This window comes from Urocitellus parryii, chromosome 2, assembly GCF_045843805.1.
Source record: "Urocitellus parryii isolate mUroPar1 chromosome 2, mUroPar1.hap1, whole genome shotgun sequence".
In the NCBI taxonomy this organism is placed as follows: domain Eukaryota; kingdom Metazoa; phylum Chordata; class Mammalia; order Rodentia; family Sciuridae; genus Urocitellus; species Urocitellus parryii.
This window is the reverse complement of record NC_135532.1, coordinates 209,373,238-209,389,682: the sequence shown is the minus strand read 5'-3', so window position 1 is coordinate 209,389,682 and position 16,445 is coordinate 209,373,238. Positions and strand designations below refer to the sequence as shown.

General features: G+C 41.3%; 1 protein-coding gene across 6 annotated transcripts in view; it reads left to right on the top strand.

The window, feature by feature from the left end:
* The window catches only part of App (amyloid beta precursor protein), a 240,611-nt gene that overhangs the window by 199,454 nt on the left and 24,712 nt on the right, over positions 1 to 16,445 (top strand). The gene's annotated exons all lie outside the window — the stretch shown is intronic.

Here is a 16,445-nt window from a genome sequence, read left to right as displayed (position 1 = left end):
GGGCATGATCCATCAGGAAGGCCCTGGCCTGATGTGGGAGCCTTGCTTGCTCTTGCATTTCCAGAATCATGAACTAAAGAAATCTCTCCTTTTTAAAAAATTCTTCAGTCTGTGGTATTTAGTTATTCTATGGACTGAATGGCTTAAATTACAGAAATTGAATTTCCCACAGTAGTGAAGGTTGGAAATTCAAGAACAAAGTGCCAGCCAGCAGCTTGGTTCTGGGGAGGCCTCTCTCCTTGGTTTACAAATGTCCACTTAATTTTTTTTTTTAGTTGTATATGGACACAATGCTTTTATACATTTTTATGTGGTACTAAGGATTGAACCCAGTGCCTCACACATGCTAGGCAAGCGCTCTACCACTGAACTACAAGTCCTTTCTTAAAGTGAAAGATCTCTGGTGTCTCTTCTCCTTCTTATAAGAACAGCTGTCCTTCTAGATTATGGTCCCACTCTTATGACCTCCTTTAATATCAGTTACCTCCTTAGAGGCCCTATCTCCAAATAAAGTCACTTTAACATATGAACTTGGGGAAGATACACTTCAGCCCATGACAGTTGACTAAATCCTGCGTTCAGTAGATGCAGTCTACCTCCCCTTCCTCGTTCCTCAACCATTATCTAATTTATTGCACTCGAGTTTTATATTCAGAAATAGAAAATCAGGGGAGACCATGAAAGGTACTTTTCTTGCCCTGCTTCTATACCCTAAGCCGTTGGAGCCAGGTAACATGGCTTGAATGTCCCCTCCAAAATTCATGTTGAAATTTAATTGCGATCATGGTTTTAAGAGATGAGCAAGTCCTGAGGGAGCCTTAGGATCACAGGAGAGGGCCCGAGTGCACTCCTGATGAAAGGGTGAGTTCTGTCTGGTTTCTCTTCTCATCTCACACGTGCGCCCTTGCCCTTGGCCATGTTACAGCGCTGCACAGAGGCCCTTGCCAGATGCCTGCACCATGGCAGTTGGCCTTCCCAGCCCCCAGCACTCTGCGCCAAATAAATCTCGATTCTTTATAAATTACCCCGTCTCCATATTCTGTTATGGCAGTGCAAAATGGACTAAAACACCAGGTTTCCCTTTGGCAGCCTTTATGAGCTTCACATCCAAGAGCGTTTACTTGGCAGGGAAGGGTCTGACAGATTTTTAAAATGTCTTTTAAGCTAATGTACCTACCCTCTTCTCTTTGTCTCTGAATGACTGACGCCAGACATTCACAGTGGTAAACCTACACAGACTAGACTGTATGACAGCAGAGCATGGCAACCCACAACCAGTGCCGTTAAACAGGCTTTCTCATGTCCTGAGCCAAAGGGTCACAAACAACCTAGATACTGCTACTAAGCACTCATTTTATAAACTATTCAAGTCCAACCAGCCAGATTTCATATCAGAATAAAAGTACAACTGTAGACAACTGGAAATTGTTTTAAGACCCGATTTGCCAAATGTGAACCCTAAATTGAATCGATAAGCTAGATTTTATGGATTACTCCAGTAATCCAGAGTCCAGTAGTTGCTAGATACAAACATGACGGCCGGCCCATTCTGGCTCAGAGATGGCGGTGTTGATCACTCTGGCGCCAGCGAAACCCGAAACCCACCAGGCACTTGCCACACATCATGTTGCCAAGGACAGCTTGGCTTTTGGCTTCTTGGAGAGGAAATGACACTAGATTTTATGGAATACTCCAGTCATCCTAACTTCACTGAATGTAGATGTCTAACCTCCATCTTTACACTGTGTGAGAAACAGAGGCCCCTCCACCTTATTGCTGAGTTTAGGGATTGACACTAGCATCCAAAATTCTCATGGTCTTCTCGGGATAAGACACACAGCCACTGATGGTCAAGGAAGGGAAATGGAAATGGTCCCTGCAGAAGGGCATGGAGGAGAGGAACAGACCTGAGAGGAGGGCATGTTTAGTCTCACAGAAAGACTTCCTGGTGCTCGGAGGGAAAACTCTATGCTAATAGGGCCACATTGGACTGCAGGATTACAGAGCTCCTTGTTCTTAACCAAAGCTCACTACAAAACCATATTCTACTCCAGTGTGTCTGTTGTAGCCAGAAAGGGTTGTCTTACCAGCAAATAGGTATTACCCATTTACACAGGCAGTGTATTGGTTTTTAGTGACTGAGCACCATAATCCAGGAAGCCTAAACTGTCTGGAATGTGTTCTCTTAAACATTGTGCATGCTGGAGGTCTGAGAGCAAGGCTTTGGCAGGGCCACCTCCCTTCTGAAGGCTCTGGGGAGAATCTCTTCCATCGCATTCTCTTGCTTCTGCCTGTCCTTGGCCTTTCTTTGGACTGTAGATTCACCATTCGTGTCCTCACCTCCGTCTTCACTCAGCATGTTTCTTCATGCAATGTTTCTGTCTCTGTGTGTTTCCTTTAGTAAGACGTAAGAGCTGTCCCACTCCAGCATGGCCTCAACTTGATAGCATCTACAAAGACACTAGTTGCATATGTCATATTTATGGGCATTCAGGATTAGGACTTAACATTTTTAGGGATCAATTGTGTTTTTTTTTTCCTTTTCCCTTTACTTCTGAGAATCTGAAATGTTGTCTAAGATTCTTTCTCAAACACTATTGAATTTAAATCGAAGAACTACGTATCATGAATCTGTGACCTCTCCATTTAAAAAAAATAGTTTCCATATTTAATTGATAGCAAATTGTGAAAAGTTTTAAATGCTTCTTTGCTTGAGGCAGATGAATGAGTAAATTTGTATACCATGGCTGTTTTAATTAGCCAGGATTAATTAGTGTTTACCATACTCGGAAGATGAAAAGACATGTATAAATGCACTGTAATGTGAATCATTTTTCAATTCATTGTTGAAGCTTAAAGTGTATTTTAATAAATATTGCTTACATCACACTATTTTTTCTAGAAGGACGTTGGAGCACTATGGTAATTATGAGAGTTCTAAACTTTTAAGTACATTAATTACACATTATTGAAGATGATTGCACTTTAATATTATGTATTTAGAGAAAGGTAGTTACTTTTTTTTTTAGTTTCAAGTTGAAATGCTTTGAAAGCAGAGCAGGAGGTAAGGAAAGGTTAACTGTGCTGTCCCGAAAACAGTATTCTAAAGTAACTTTTTTTTTTTAAGAAAATAAATTACTGGGATTCTGTGCACATTTTGAGCAATATCAGAAAGAACTTGTATGAGGTCTTGCACTGAGGCTAGGAAGTGTGGACTTTAGAAATGGTTTGAAGAGACTGGAGCAATTTCTCCCATGTGAGGCCCATAAGCCGGGCACTCATCCCTTGGTGTCAAGAAGGACAGATTCCAGGACCCATTTAGAGATCCCCAAGCCCATGGATCTTCAAGTTCCTTGTATAAAATGACAGTAGTATTTGCATATAATGCATGCATATTATTTCATAGACTTTGTCGTCTCTAGATTATTTAGAACACCTAATCCTATGTAAATAGTTGTTTTACTATTTAGGGAATGATGTCGTCCCTTCTTAGTGAGGGAGTGGCCAGCTGGGTACTCGCATCATGTCGAGTGGAGCACATCTTGTAAGCACCAGGATTTGAGGTTCTCTAGGTAATTCAAGCAGAACTGGCCTCTATGACACCACACCCCTTTTCCCTTCATCATCGTCTGCAGGGAACGAGTCTCTAAAATCAGATCAATAAAAAGGGTAGGTGGACTTTACTTTTCACCTCCTACACAATTTTCTCCTTTGTTCTTTGCAGGAAAAGGAAAAATAGTAAAGTTGCTATCTATTACCTTACGAATGCTCATATTAAAATGGTTTGATTTGAAAGAAAAGACCCATAACTCTTTATTTGGATAAGGAATGCCTTACTCACTCTAGACTTCTTAACAGCCACTCATCTTATTTCACTGGGTGAAGCATTCTAGTTGGATAATATGAAGAATTTCCAGCAAGGACGTGGCACTTCACTGTGGGTGGAGCTGTTCACTTAGCAGAATTCAATATCCGATAAATCCCTTTGGGCTAATCTAATGAGGGCACCTCCCCCTTTCTCACGTCAGGAGAACACCTCTCTATATTCTGGTGCTTCCCTGAGGGCTGTTTCAACCTGGTCGAGGGTGTTCTGGGTTCATATTTCCAGTGACTTCCAAGACATCTGTCGCCATGTCCAGGAATTTCACAAACTCAACACGTCCAAATCGAACCTGTCTTTCTCCCCCAGGTTTGCTCTTTGCATAGACTAAGGGCAGGTCAAGAATTAGAATAGTGCCTGATCTCCTGATAGTGTTTCTGCCCTGTCCGAGTCACAGCCACCCAACCACCACCATCACCACCCAAGCACCCACTGCCGATCCTTGTGCCACTTCCACGTCACTCTCTTGTGTATCCTCACCCGCTGTCCTCTTGCCCATCTTTAAGGATCGCATGTCTTTTAAGTCTCTTTTTAAACCCCAGGCTTCCCCTCCATTCCTTTCTTTTCTTTACTTGTTGATGGATCACAGATCACTTGGCCTGTAAAATTTCTAGTCTGGGATTTTGCTCATAGTATACTCATGGTACAGGTCAGTACATTCCTCTGCCCTCGGGATGTCCCACTGAAAGCCTTGCAGTGTCTAAGCTGCCTTCCCCCTCACTTCTCCCTTGACCCAGAAGCCCTGGTCAGCCTGTCTTCTGTGCCATGGTACACAGACCTGTGTCTGCTAGGGTGGCAGTCTCTTTCCTGTTGGGTCCTGCTGTTGGATCACTGAGTTAATCAACTTTACCTTACTACAACAAAATACCGGAGGCAGTCAACTTTATAAAGAGAAAATGTTGATGTAACTCACAGTTTTGGAAGTCAGAGTCCAAGATCAGGTGGCCCCAATGGTTTGACCCCTGGTGGTGGATGACAGCAATTCATGGCAAGAGGGCTTATGGGAACAAAGAAAGAAACCATGGTCCCACAGTCCTCTTTAAGGGCCCAGACCCAGTGACTTAAGGGCCCCCCATTAGCCCCACATCTGGGTTCTACCACTTCCCAATAGCTCCACCTGTGCACCAAACCTTTACACGTGGACCTTTGAGGGACACTCAGCTTCAAACCATATAATCACTACCCCTAGCCCCAAAACTCAATCTCAATTCTTTCTCACTCTGTTGTTATTCCGACCATAACACTTCTATAGGAGTTATTCTTCTGCCACTCTTTTTCTCTGAAGCATGAGTTTTTTTTAGTTAAAAAAAAAAAAAGACATTATTTCTAACACCCACCTAGAAGATGTTAGGATTGCTGAACACGTGAACGAATGGATGAACTCCTAGTTAATGATAAAGTCGTTTGACTTTCCTTCGTCCCATATCCTTTTCCTTAAAGTGGGTCCCTTTGGCTTCTCTCACGCCTGTGCATTGTGAATACCCTCCTAAAAAGATGTTGCCATCCATTGCCAAGTCCCAGATGCCAAGCTCCTGCCACTTCCAGGCTGGATTTCCCTAAATATCATTAAGGGGGCACATGAGTAATCTGCAGCATGGAGAGCCACTGCTGTGCCTAGAATTGCTCACAGGAAAGAGAGTTTTGTGTGTGGGAAAGCAGAGAGGGTGTGTTTAGATTTTTACCTACATAAATTGTCATTTCGAATGAGCTAACCTGTACAGGAAGATGATGTCTCCAGGAACAGGAGCCCATCCCCCCTCGTGAAGAGATAGGTATCTGACCTAATCTTACACTTTTACCTCTTCTTACAATTATCAGCATAAATCTCTAAAGCTCTTTGAGGGACACTCAAATTAACTAAGAAATTAACTACGTATGGATGTTGAAAGCCTTTCTGACGTGAGCTCACCATCCATGCTAACCAATTTTTGTATGCTTTATAGTGTAAAATTCTATCAATTAATCACTTATCAACACGAAGCGGTTAGAATGTGCTTTCTTCACACCCCCAGAGTGATGGCTGTCTTTGGGGAGAGGCACGTTTTCCCTTTCATTCATCTGCCCTGGTGCACACCGAGATGTCTTTTACCTGGTCAGAAAGGACTGTGGGAAAGGGTGCTGGTCAGACAGGACCATGGCAGAGCCACATTTATGTGGAGCCTACAGGACAGAGCTGTAGGGACACCACCCAGTGACCACCAATCAGTACTCGTCTACAGCCAGCATGGCTCTCTGCAGCTGTGCTATGGGTGTGTCTTGCATGGCCGGTTCTCCCTCCCTCATCTTGTGCAGCCAAAGGATCAAGTTGGAGGTCAAATCCAGCCCACATGCAACTGGATAAGCTGAGTGTCTGCCCTTCATGTAACTCACTCCCCAAAGAAACCATCATGTGGGCCAGTAGGGACCTGGCCTTTATCAGAAGTAAAGGTGATGTTTTGATCTCTCTCTGCTGCTCTCTTAATTGGGGCAGAGCTCAGATACAGAAAAGGGGCCCCTATGGATTGATGCCCAAAACGCCCCAACAACCATCAAAGAAGGGACCAGGAGACACTGGGCTCACATTGTATACAGGCTTCTGAATGACGTAGCATTTATAAAAAATGTACACAAGCACAGGAAAACTTTTTTGAGGTTTCTTTTTTTTCCCTCATTCTTTCTTTTAGAACCCAGGGCCTTGTGCATGCAAGGCAAGCACTCTACCAACCGAGCTATATCCCCAGCCCTGCTCGCTCTCTTTTTGTCCACCCTAAAAAGCATTAGCCTTTTTAAAAAGAAATATGATACTATTTCATATTAGTAAACGTCACATTTCATTTTGCCAGTTTAAATCTAAGAACTTAGAAGTAAAAACAAACAACCAAAAAAAAACCCCCAAAACACTCAGGAAAACTACCAAGTATGCAAAAGAGCCCCACAAAAAAAAACTGGAAACTAATTGCTGAAGCAGGAAATTGGAGGATTCTTCATCATGAACCCATCTTTCTGCATCCTCAAATCTAATAATCCTAATTCCAAGCACTATCTGCATGTTAGTAGCCTCAAAATATATTTGATTTCATTTTCCACAGTGACAAAAATGAGATAATGGTGCACAGCTGTAATACCAGCAGCCTAGGAGGCTGAGACAGGGGGATCACAAGTTCAAAGCCAGCCTCAGCAACTTAGCAAGGCCCTAAGCAACTCAGCAAGACCCTATCTCAAAATAATAAAGGGCTATGAATGTGGCTAAGTGGTTAAGCACCCGTGGATTCAATCCCTGGTATAAAAAAAATAAATAAAAACACAGATAACAAAATGAGGATGGGGAAGAGATGAAATACAATTCCTCAAAGGATAAATACATTTAACAAAAAATATAATTACTCTTGGTCATCTCTGGTAGTGGGATTGCAAATGAGTTTTTGTTATTGCTTTTTTCTACATTTTTTGCACTGAATGTATGTTACTCTTGTAATTAGTATCAACTGATTCCTTTATACATAAATAGATATAAACCACAGTGAAGTCATAGCTTTGCTGCAGAGGTTAAGGACAGTTTTGAAGAAAGAAAGCCACATAATAATTTCCTTAAAATTCCATTAGCTCAGCCATAAAAATGCACATCTCGCAACTAGCTCAAGACAGCCAGTTTTTCCTCTAGCATGTGAAGAGAGAACTGATTCTTGGGATGAAGACCATATGAAAGACTTTTCTTGTTTTTAAAGGATGTGAAGCATAAAAATATTATTCATTTTTGATTTTTGTTTGCAGAGAATGTGCAGTTTGTATTAGCTTAAATTAAAGGCCCATGTTGTAATACAATTTCACTATATATTAACCAGAGGAAACCATCCAGCTATGTACATAGAGGTACAGTGATGTCTACAGCACTGTTTTTATTTTAATAAAATTTCAGACTTAACAGAAATAATCCAAAAAAGCTATGTAAAAATCCCTTCATTTTAAAAAGTGAGTTGCCGACCTAATGGCTCTTTCACTTGAATTCTTAACTAATTTCATCAAAACAAAAGCATCCGTATAGTCTATATGAGAATTGCAACCTCAGCACAGCATACTTTCAGAGATTATTTCTATACTGTGTAAACCTTCATTTTAGTCTGATTTTAGGTTGCCGACCACCCACATGGGATTAAGACCCCCCTAATGTAGTTGGAAATAAGATCAGGACATTGGCACACGTTCCATAAGGAAATGTGAAAAAGAAGCCTTCTAATCTGCTTTCAGATGCCAGGGAGCCTGGCTGGCTTTTATCTTGATTTCTGACCGATGCCATTGGTAGATAGAAGTTGTTTGATGTTTGAAAGCCAAAAGGAAATTTGTCCTAAATGAAACGGGACTCTTTCCTTACCTTCAGTCAAAGCCAGACAAATGATATTTCAGGAAAATGTCATTTGCAGTAAGGAATATTATCACGAATGATGTGCAGCCTTGTCTGTGTCCCCTCCAGGGACAGTTTGTTGCCATAAGTGGACAAAGCATGCCCCATTTAAAGATCTGTAGTCAGGAAGCTGCTAAATAAAAATAAATCCAGATTTAGACATGGAGTCTGAATTTTAACTCTGGAAGATTTTCAGAATTGATAGTGTGGCTAAAAATAAGAGGAGTGTCCTAATTTTCCGGAGGTCAAGATAAAAACTGGATTTGTGGGACAGCATTATTTTGTGATAATATGTCTATAAATTTTTCCCCAACTTGGAAAAGGATCCTGTTTCACTCTCAGCCATTGAACTGTCCTACTCATTACATTTTTATATTGTGGATTAAAACAAAAAAAAAAGGATATTTTATGTGATTGAGTATAGAATAAATGCACTGTTCAGCAGCTCCGAGTCAGTCTGAGTGATTTTTAAATGTGACTTGGAGCTGGTGAAACCCAGAGGCAGGGAGTTCACGTGGCTGTCGTCCTCCTCCCATCTTCTGAGGAAGGGAACTCTAAGGAAGAGTGAGGCAGCGTTTCCAGAGACACTGTTGAGGACGGACCGACCCTGAAGATGGACATGACTGGGAAGGCCTCACACAGTTAAAGGAAGGAGCCTCACCTGGCTGTGATGCTCTTCTCACCTAACTTTGCTGCTCAAATACCCTCAAGGGGTTCTCAGACTATGACTTTAACCTCTTTTACCATAGTGTCTTCATATCTATTTTTCTATATAGATCTAGAGAAAAATAAATAGATATATAAAATCAAATTCGTCCTCTCAAAACTATCAAAAAAAGGTGTAAAAGTTGGGGCATTTGTGATGGTGGATGTGTAGGGTGATGCTTCCAAAGTGTTAGTTCCTAATCAGTGTAAAGTAACCTTGTCTTCTGTCAAATGGAATTTTCCTGACAAGGTTGCATTAGAAATTGGGAGACACCAGTTCTTTCAGTTACTTTTTTTTTTTTTTTTTTTTGGTGGGGTAGGGATCGTGGGCACCAGGGATTGAACCCAGGGGTGCTTAACCACTGAGCCACACCTTCAGCCCTTTTTAGACAGGGTCTCACTAAATTACCCAGGGCCTCACTAAGTTGCTGAGACTGGCCTTGAACTCCCTATCCTCTTGCCTCAGCTTCTCAAGCCTCTGGGATGACAGGCATATGCCAGTTACTGATTTTAAACATATTTCCAGGGATGGATGTCTGTTTATTCTGTGCTCAGCAGGGTGATACTCCCAACCTAAAGATCATCGTAGGTATCAAATGAGCTGATGAGTAGATATGGAAAGGCCTTAGAAATGGATGTTGTCGTGAGTCAGTTGTCTCTTGCTTTTAATGTGTCATAGCATGTCCCAGTGGCATCACAACATAGCTACAGCATCACCGATGACTGATTAAAACACCCCCCACCGTGCACAAACCACTTGAAGACCCTAGAGAGAATCTCCAGTTCAGCATTCCAAACAGCTTCTCCTCCACTGAACCTTTGGTGTGTTCCTACTTTGTAATAAATCAACTTATCAGCCAGACTGGTCTGCTGAAAGTGTCCTCAGTGGGGGAGAGCTACTCTTTTTCTGGGAAGAGCCCCGAGGTGACATGTGACCGACCCCCCCTGATGCCCCTTTAAGTGTCATGCTGTATGACACTGACCTGTTGCCTGAATGCATCCTAGCTCTTGCTGATATGTGACTTCCTGCCTTAAAAGTGGTCTGGTGAAGAAGGAGATCAGACTTTCCTGTGGCTTTCGAGTACAAAAACGCAACCGGGAATGATAGCTTCAGGACATCAGTGTGTTGGTTCTAAGAACAAGACTTTAAAGTGTTTGGAGGTGAAATTTCCTCTGGAAGTATTGCTTCTTTGTCCAATGATCATTTTTTTATACCCGTTTTTATCTTTATGTTCTGTTCTTAGGTTTGTTTTGTCTTTTATCGAGGAATAGCTGAGGCCATGGCCTAGTGGTGCCTTTGAACAGCTCGTGTTGTAGTCAACATGGTGGAGAGTCACCTGGGGGGTCTCATTAATGTGCAGATTTTGAGAACTGAAATTTTGCATTTCTAACAAACACACAGAGGACACTCAAGTAGCAGGAGTTGAGATAACAGGATTTATGTGAAGGAACTACAAAGACCACCCAACCAACAGCCCAGAATTTTATGGATGAGGAATACAGGCTTAAGGAGTTTCAGAGGCCATGGAGACATTAAATAAGATAAACGGCATAGCAGTAATATGCCAAGCCAAGAATCAGACATGCAGAAAACTCTGATTGGAAAATTAAATCTGATCTCATAGTACTGGTGTGGGCAGAATGCCTAGAATGGATGACAGTTGATTTATAGTGACTTCTTGATAGGGAAAAATTACATCCCTTTTACAAAATACTTCAGTGCAGCTGCGTTAGGATGGATGGTGTGTATTATGGAGTGTGTGGGGTGTGATCCTCAGTCCTTTCAGGCAGGTGGGTAAGTAAATACCTATTTAAATGATAAGGATTGTGAGAATCCTCTGTGAGACAAGATCTAAAAGAAATTTGAGTTTTGCATAGAGGGTAGAGATAATTCTTTTTTCCACAAGGAGCCAGAAGAATCAAAATGAAAATTATACTGGCAATGACAGATCAATCCTTGGCAGAAGATAATATGGCAAGCCTGGCAACCTTGTGATCACCGGTCTCCAAACCAGACCTTGGACCAGCCATGTTTTACAGTAGAAAGGCTGAGATATCGTTCAGTAATCACAAGGAATTATGAAGCATGTAAAAAGAGAATTGAGATTGACACAATGTCAATAAACTTTATTTTCTAGAAACCTAAAATGTGGCCATTGAATTTTTAGAAGGAGTTTGGCCAGTGGGTTGATCATTAAAAGAACATTAGATGAATTATGTAGAATTCATCTGTTTCTTATTCAGCAGTCCTTTTGTTTATTAAGTCATTTGTCTCAAAATGAACAATCATGGATATCTGTTGCTTCCACAAAAACAGAATTAGTTCAGCCACTTGTAGGTGGAATCACTACTTAGTCTCTTTTGATGTTACTTTCTTTGAAACATTTTCAATATTTCCAATGATAGCTTTTTCTTATTTACTCTAAGTATACCTAAATACATCCTCAGAGCACTTTTTAAAAGAGCAAAGTGATGGGGTTCATTGTGTGTCTTAATATTTGAAATTATCTCTATTGCTTAAACCAAAAGTTAAATATTACCATCATTGAACTCAGTGAAATATTTCTACTTTAAAATGCAAAACTCAGGTATCTGGGTATATCTGGCTCCAGAAGTAACTGCTGCAATTTTGAGCAATAACAGCTTCTAGGGAAAAGGAAGGGAAAAAAATTACGGTGAGGGAAAATGAATATACTCCTTCAGTTTAATACAACAGTTGGCAAATGTAGATGCTTAAAAGCTTTGGAAATTCCCAATGTAGGCCATTAAAGCATTGTAATAAAATATTAAATTAATTCAGATAAAAGGACAATCCATCAGGCCCACCATCGCAGTAGAAGGTGGTTAGCTTCACCGTGGGAGTCAAAGATGAAGTCCTACTCAAAATGAACAATGAAATAATCATGGAGGCTCTGCATATTTGGTCACAGGAGCAATTGCCCAGCACCAGTGCATTTACTGTTGGTAAAATCTTGAGCCCTTGATAATATCAAGAGGTCGCTGACGGACTTAGACATTTTATGAACACACAATTGAAGCCTACCCCAACTAGGAATAATCCATCACATTCACCTCTTTTTTTTTTTTTTCCTTAAAATCACATTGACTTTATTTTTCCAAATCATATAGCCAGGGATATTTTTTCCCTAAAACTCCTATGTTAAGAAAGGAATATAGATTTCTGCTATTTGGCACCTCTGAATGAAAAGAATGGTTAAGTGGGTTTTTTTTTTTTTTGCTCAGCTAAAAATGTAACTTTTCTTGAATATTTCATTCTTTCACTTAAATTTTCTGAATGTGAATATAATGAATCAGGAAAACTCATAATCAGGGGAGTTGGCATTTTGGTGCCTATTGGAGGAAATTTCCTGCCAATGTATAAGAGATAAAAGAGGAAAAGGTCCCTACAACTTCCTGACAAGAACAATTAGAGAAGGAAGAGTTTATTTGGGGGCTCATGTTTTCCAAGGTCTTAGTCCACAGATAGCTAATTCCAGGTAAAACCAGGTAAAGGTGAAAGAGTGTGGTGGAGGGAAGCAGCTCAAGATATCACTCCACGAAGGAGAGAGAGACTAAGCTCACCTCACCGAGTATATACCCCAAAGGCATGCCCCGACTGACCCACCTCCTCCAGCCACACCCTCCTGCCTCAGCTACCTCCAAGTTAATCCCTATCCAGGGGATTAATGCACTGATTAGGTTAAGGCTCACATAACTCAATCATTTCACCTCTAAACCTTCTTGCATTGTCTCACACATGAACTTTTGGGAAACACCTCGTATCTAAACCATAACACTCTGGTGATTCCCTACCCTGCCTTTTTTTGCTGCCAAAAGCTAAGGTAGACACAGGGTCCCTCTCCTCCAGCTGCCCATTTGGGAAATGACTTCTGGCCGGACAAAAGCAATAACCATTTCACAGGGCTAGTGGTGATTATGTCGACTCACAACCCCACAGGAGCAGAAGACATTACTAAAGACATTGGAACATTCTGGTTTCAGACACCATGCCTGGTTTCTTCATTTACCCTGTAAATGAGCAGCCCAATGATGAGACGAAGATTGAACTCTTCTTCTGATATCAGGGGAGGTGGAAATAAGTAGGGGCTAAGTGCAGCCTAGGACCTGGATTTCAGCACTGATGCTTACTGGCACGGGATCTTGAAGAGATGGGTTCATCTGTCCCAGCCTCAGTTTCTTGTCCTGTAAGATTAGTAATGCCTACCTTGAGAGGAGAGTCAAAAGGGAGAGGGTATCTGACCTGGGCATTAAATAATTCGTATAATTTAGATAAGCAGAGGTAAGCTTTCCAGGTAATAGGCACAAAAAACAAAGTTGTCATGGTGGGAATACATGGTTCCCTCTGGGGATAACCTACACTATTCAGCCTGAGGGATGTGTGTCAGGCACATGGCTAGTGGGCTCAGATCAAGAGGGCCTCCAGTGTCTGGCCCAGGAGTTGGATCAATTCAGAAGGAAATGAGGACCCACTGAAGTGGGGAAAAACCATTCCCATTACTAGGGAAAGATCTAGGGAACAAATAAGAATAAAAATTGGGCTGGGGATGTGGCTCAAGCGGTAGCGCGCTCGCCTGGCATACAAACACCAGGCATACAAACACGCTCAGCACCACATACAAACAAAGATGTTGTGTCCGCCGAGAACTAAAAAATAAATATTAAAAAAATTCTCTCTCTCTCTGTCTCTCTCTCTCTTCTCTCACTCTCTCTTTAAAAAAAAAAAGAATAAAAAATAGTAGAAAGAGCAGTATTTTAGTTTGTGCTGCTATAACAATATCTGGAACTCAGTAATAGAAAATAGAAATTTATTTCTTACTATTCTGGATACTAGAAGTCTAAGATCAAGACACTGCCGGGGACATGGTGGTGCACACCCATTAACTCCAGCAGCTTAGGAGGCTGAAGCAGGAGGGATCACAAATTTGAAGCCAGCCACAGCAACTTAGCAAGACCCTGTCTTAAAATAAAAAAGGGCTGGGGATGTGGTTAAGCACATCTGGGTTCAATCTCTGGTGCCAAAAAATAAAAATTAAAAAAAAAAAAGACACTTGCAGGTTCTGAGTTTGCTAAGAGCCTAGACTCTCTGTTTCCAAAATGATGCCATGTAGTGCCTCACCCTCTCCAGGAATAAACCCTGTGTCCTCACACGACAGAATAGAAGAGCTAAAACGGTCCTGAGGTAGTTCCCTGCATCCCTTTCATAAGGCACTGATTAAGCATTTATGGGGGTGGAGCCTTCATGACTTAATCAGTTACCAAAAGGCCCTTTTAGTACTACCTCGGTGGGGGATGAGTCCCAACACATGAATTTTGTGGGACATTCAGACCATAGTAGACAATAAGGAAACTTGTCATAATTATTTAGGCAAAAATTAATCCTGGTCCAAGGAAAAGGGCTGTGGAAAAGCGAACGGAATGTAGATGAGAGGATTTAGAAATGAAATTTAAAAGTTGCCAATAGTGGTGAGTATGAGTCACGGATGATTCGAAAAGAGGAAGGCAGGAGCTTGAGTACAGTTCTATACCAAATAAGTTCATGAATCAGGAGGAAGACCTAAGTTAACACATCCACCAAACCTTGGAGATTATACAGAGTGGGAGAGAGGAGACAGAGCTGAGGGAAAACATTTCAGATCCATCCAAAGGTAGGAGATACTTAGAATTCCAAGCATGTTGAGTTTTCCAAAGGGGAGAATTGTAGAAAGTGTACTAGAAGAAAATAAAGACCAAGAGGTTGGAGAAAAAGGAACATGGAGAGTTATTCAGAGACATTATAGGGAAGAAGCTTAGTATTGTATGTGCAAGACAGAGAATGTTTCCAGGTGCAGGAGGAAGGTAATCAATAGTAAATACCACAAAGGCACCAACGACAACATGGCCCCAGGGGAACCAAGCTCCCTCATTTTCTCTTGAAATGGATGTATTAGCACCAATAATTCTTCCAGGACATCCTGTTTTCAGGATAGCAAGTGCTTGACAGTCACAAGCATACGATTTATATATTTTAAAAGCCCATTTAATTTATTCAAACAGATACTGGCTGAGTTTTTACCCATTACCTATGACTTTGTAAGACTTGAAAAAGTTGGAGGAAATGTAATCTGGACCTTTTATCTGTAAGGGAAAGGTCATGGAAAGCATCAAATATTGAATTTTAAAACTGTGCCACAGTGAATAGGTATATATTATGACTCAAATTAGACTTCAAAAGGACTAATTTGCTGTGATTCTATCATTTTACATAATCTCTTGCAATAAAACTGATTCTGTGGAAGGATATTAATCGTATGCTTTAATGCTATCCCATCAAATTGTCTTAATAGGTCTATTTGAACAGAGTTTTAATTTTTCAGATAAATTCTAAGGGTTTTGTAAAGTTAAAGAAGAATTTGAAGTACAGTAGTAAAATGCTACATATCAAATTTAAATCTGATTTCATTTTCTCCAACATTAATACTAACCAGTGATCGGTTTGAAATATATAATTCAGTAAACTCTTGGCAGAGGTATGATTGGAAAATGAGATACTCTATTTAATAAGGATGACTGTTAATGACATGTATGCCGGGTCATATGGCATCATCTTTGGGTCTCTAATTTTTAAAAATACCACAGAATAATTTGGTAGATTATGCAGCACCTGAGGAGCATTTAGGGAAACAGATCTTTTTCAAGACAAAATGATGAAAAATGTTTCAGAATAAAGCAGACCAATGGTCTGTAATGCTTTTCTTATCCATGCACATGTTCAAGGAAGACTCCCCAGGGTCTCCAATGATGGGATGTGCCCTTTGGATTGAAATAGATTGCAGCTTACCAGCTGCTGACACTCTTCTTATGTTAGTCAGCTTTCTGTCACTGTAACAAAATACATGAGAAAAACTACTTCAAAGTTGAAAGTTCATTCTGGCTCATAGTTTCAAAACTTGCAGTCCATGGTCAGCTAGCTTCAAGGCACAAGCATCACGGTTGAAGGTGTTACAGAGAAAGCTGGTCAGCTCACGGCAGCCAGAAAGCAGAGAAGGGATGGAGGACCAGGATCAAGATATAGTCCCCAAGGACCCATTGCCTTCACGTAGGTCCCACCTCCTATAGTTTTTACCACCTCCCAATAGTCATTTCAGCTGTGAACTCAGTCCAGAGGTCGGACCCCTCATGGTTTAATCACTTTCTAAAAAGCCCCACCTGTGCTCATTGCTGCACTGGGGACCAAGCCTTCAACATGCGAGCCTTTGGTGAACATTCCAGATCCAAACCACGACACTGTCCCAAACACCACACCAAAGCGCACTGTTGATTCCTTTGTGATCACTGGATGCTAGAGAGAAGGAATGGAAGCACAGCTCCTGACATCGTTCACCTCTGGGAGAGTGGTGTGACCATTGAACAGCAGCCAGCTGCCCTTCTCTTTGAGTTCGGATTCCACCCAGGGCACTTGCCAGCTGTGACCTTGCATAAGTC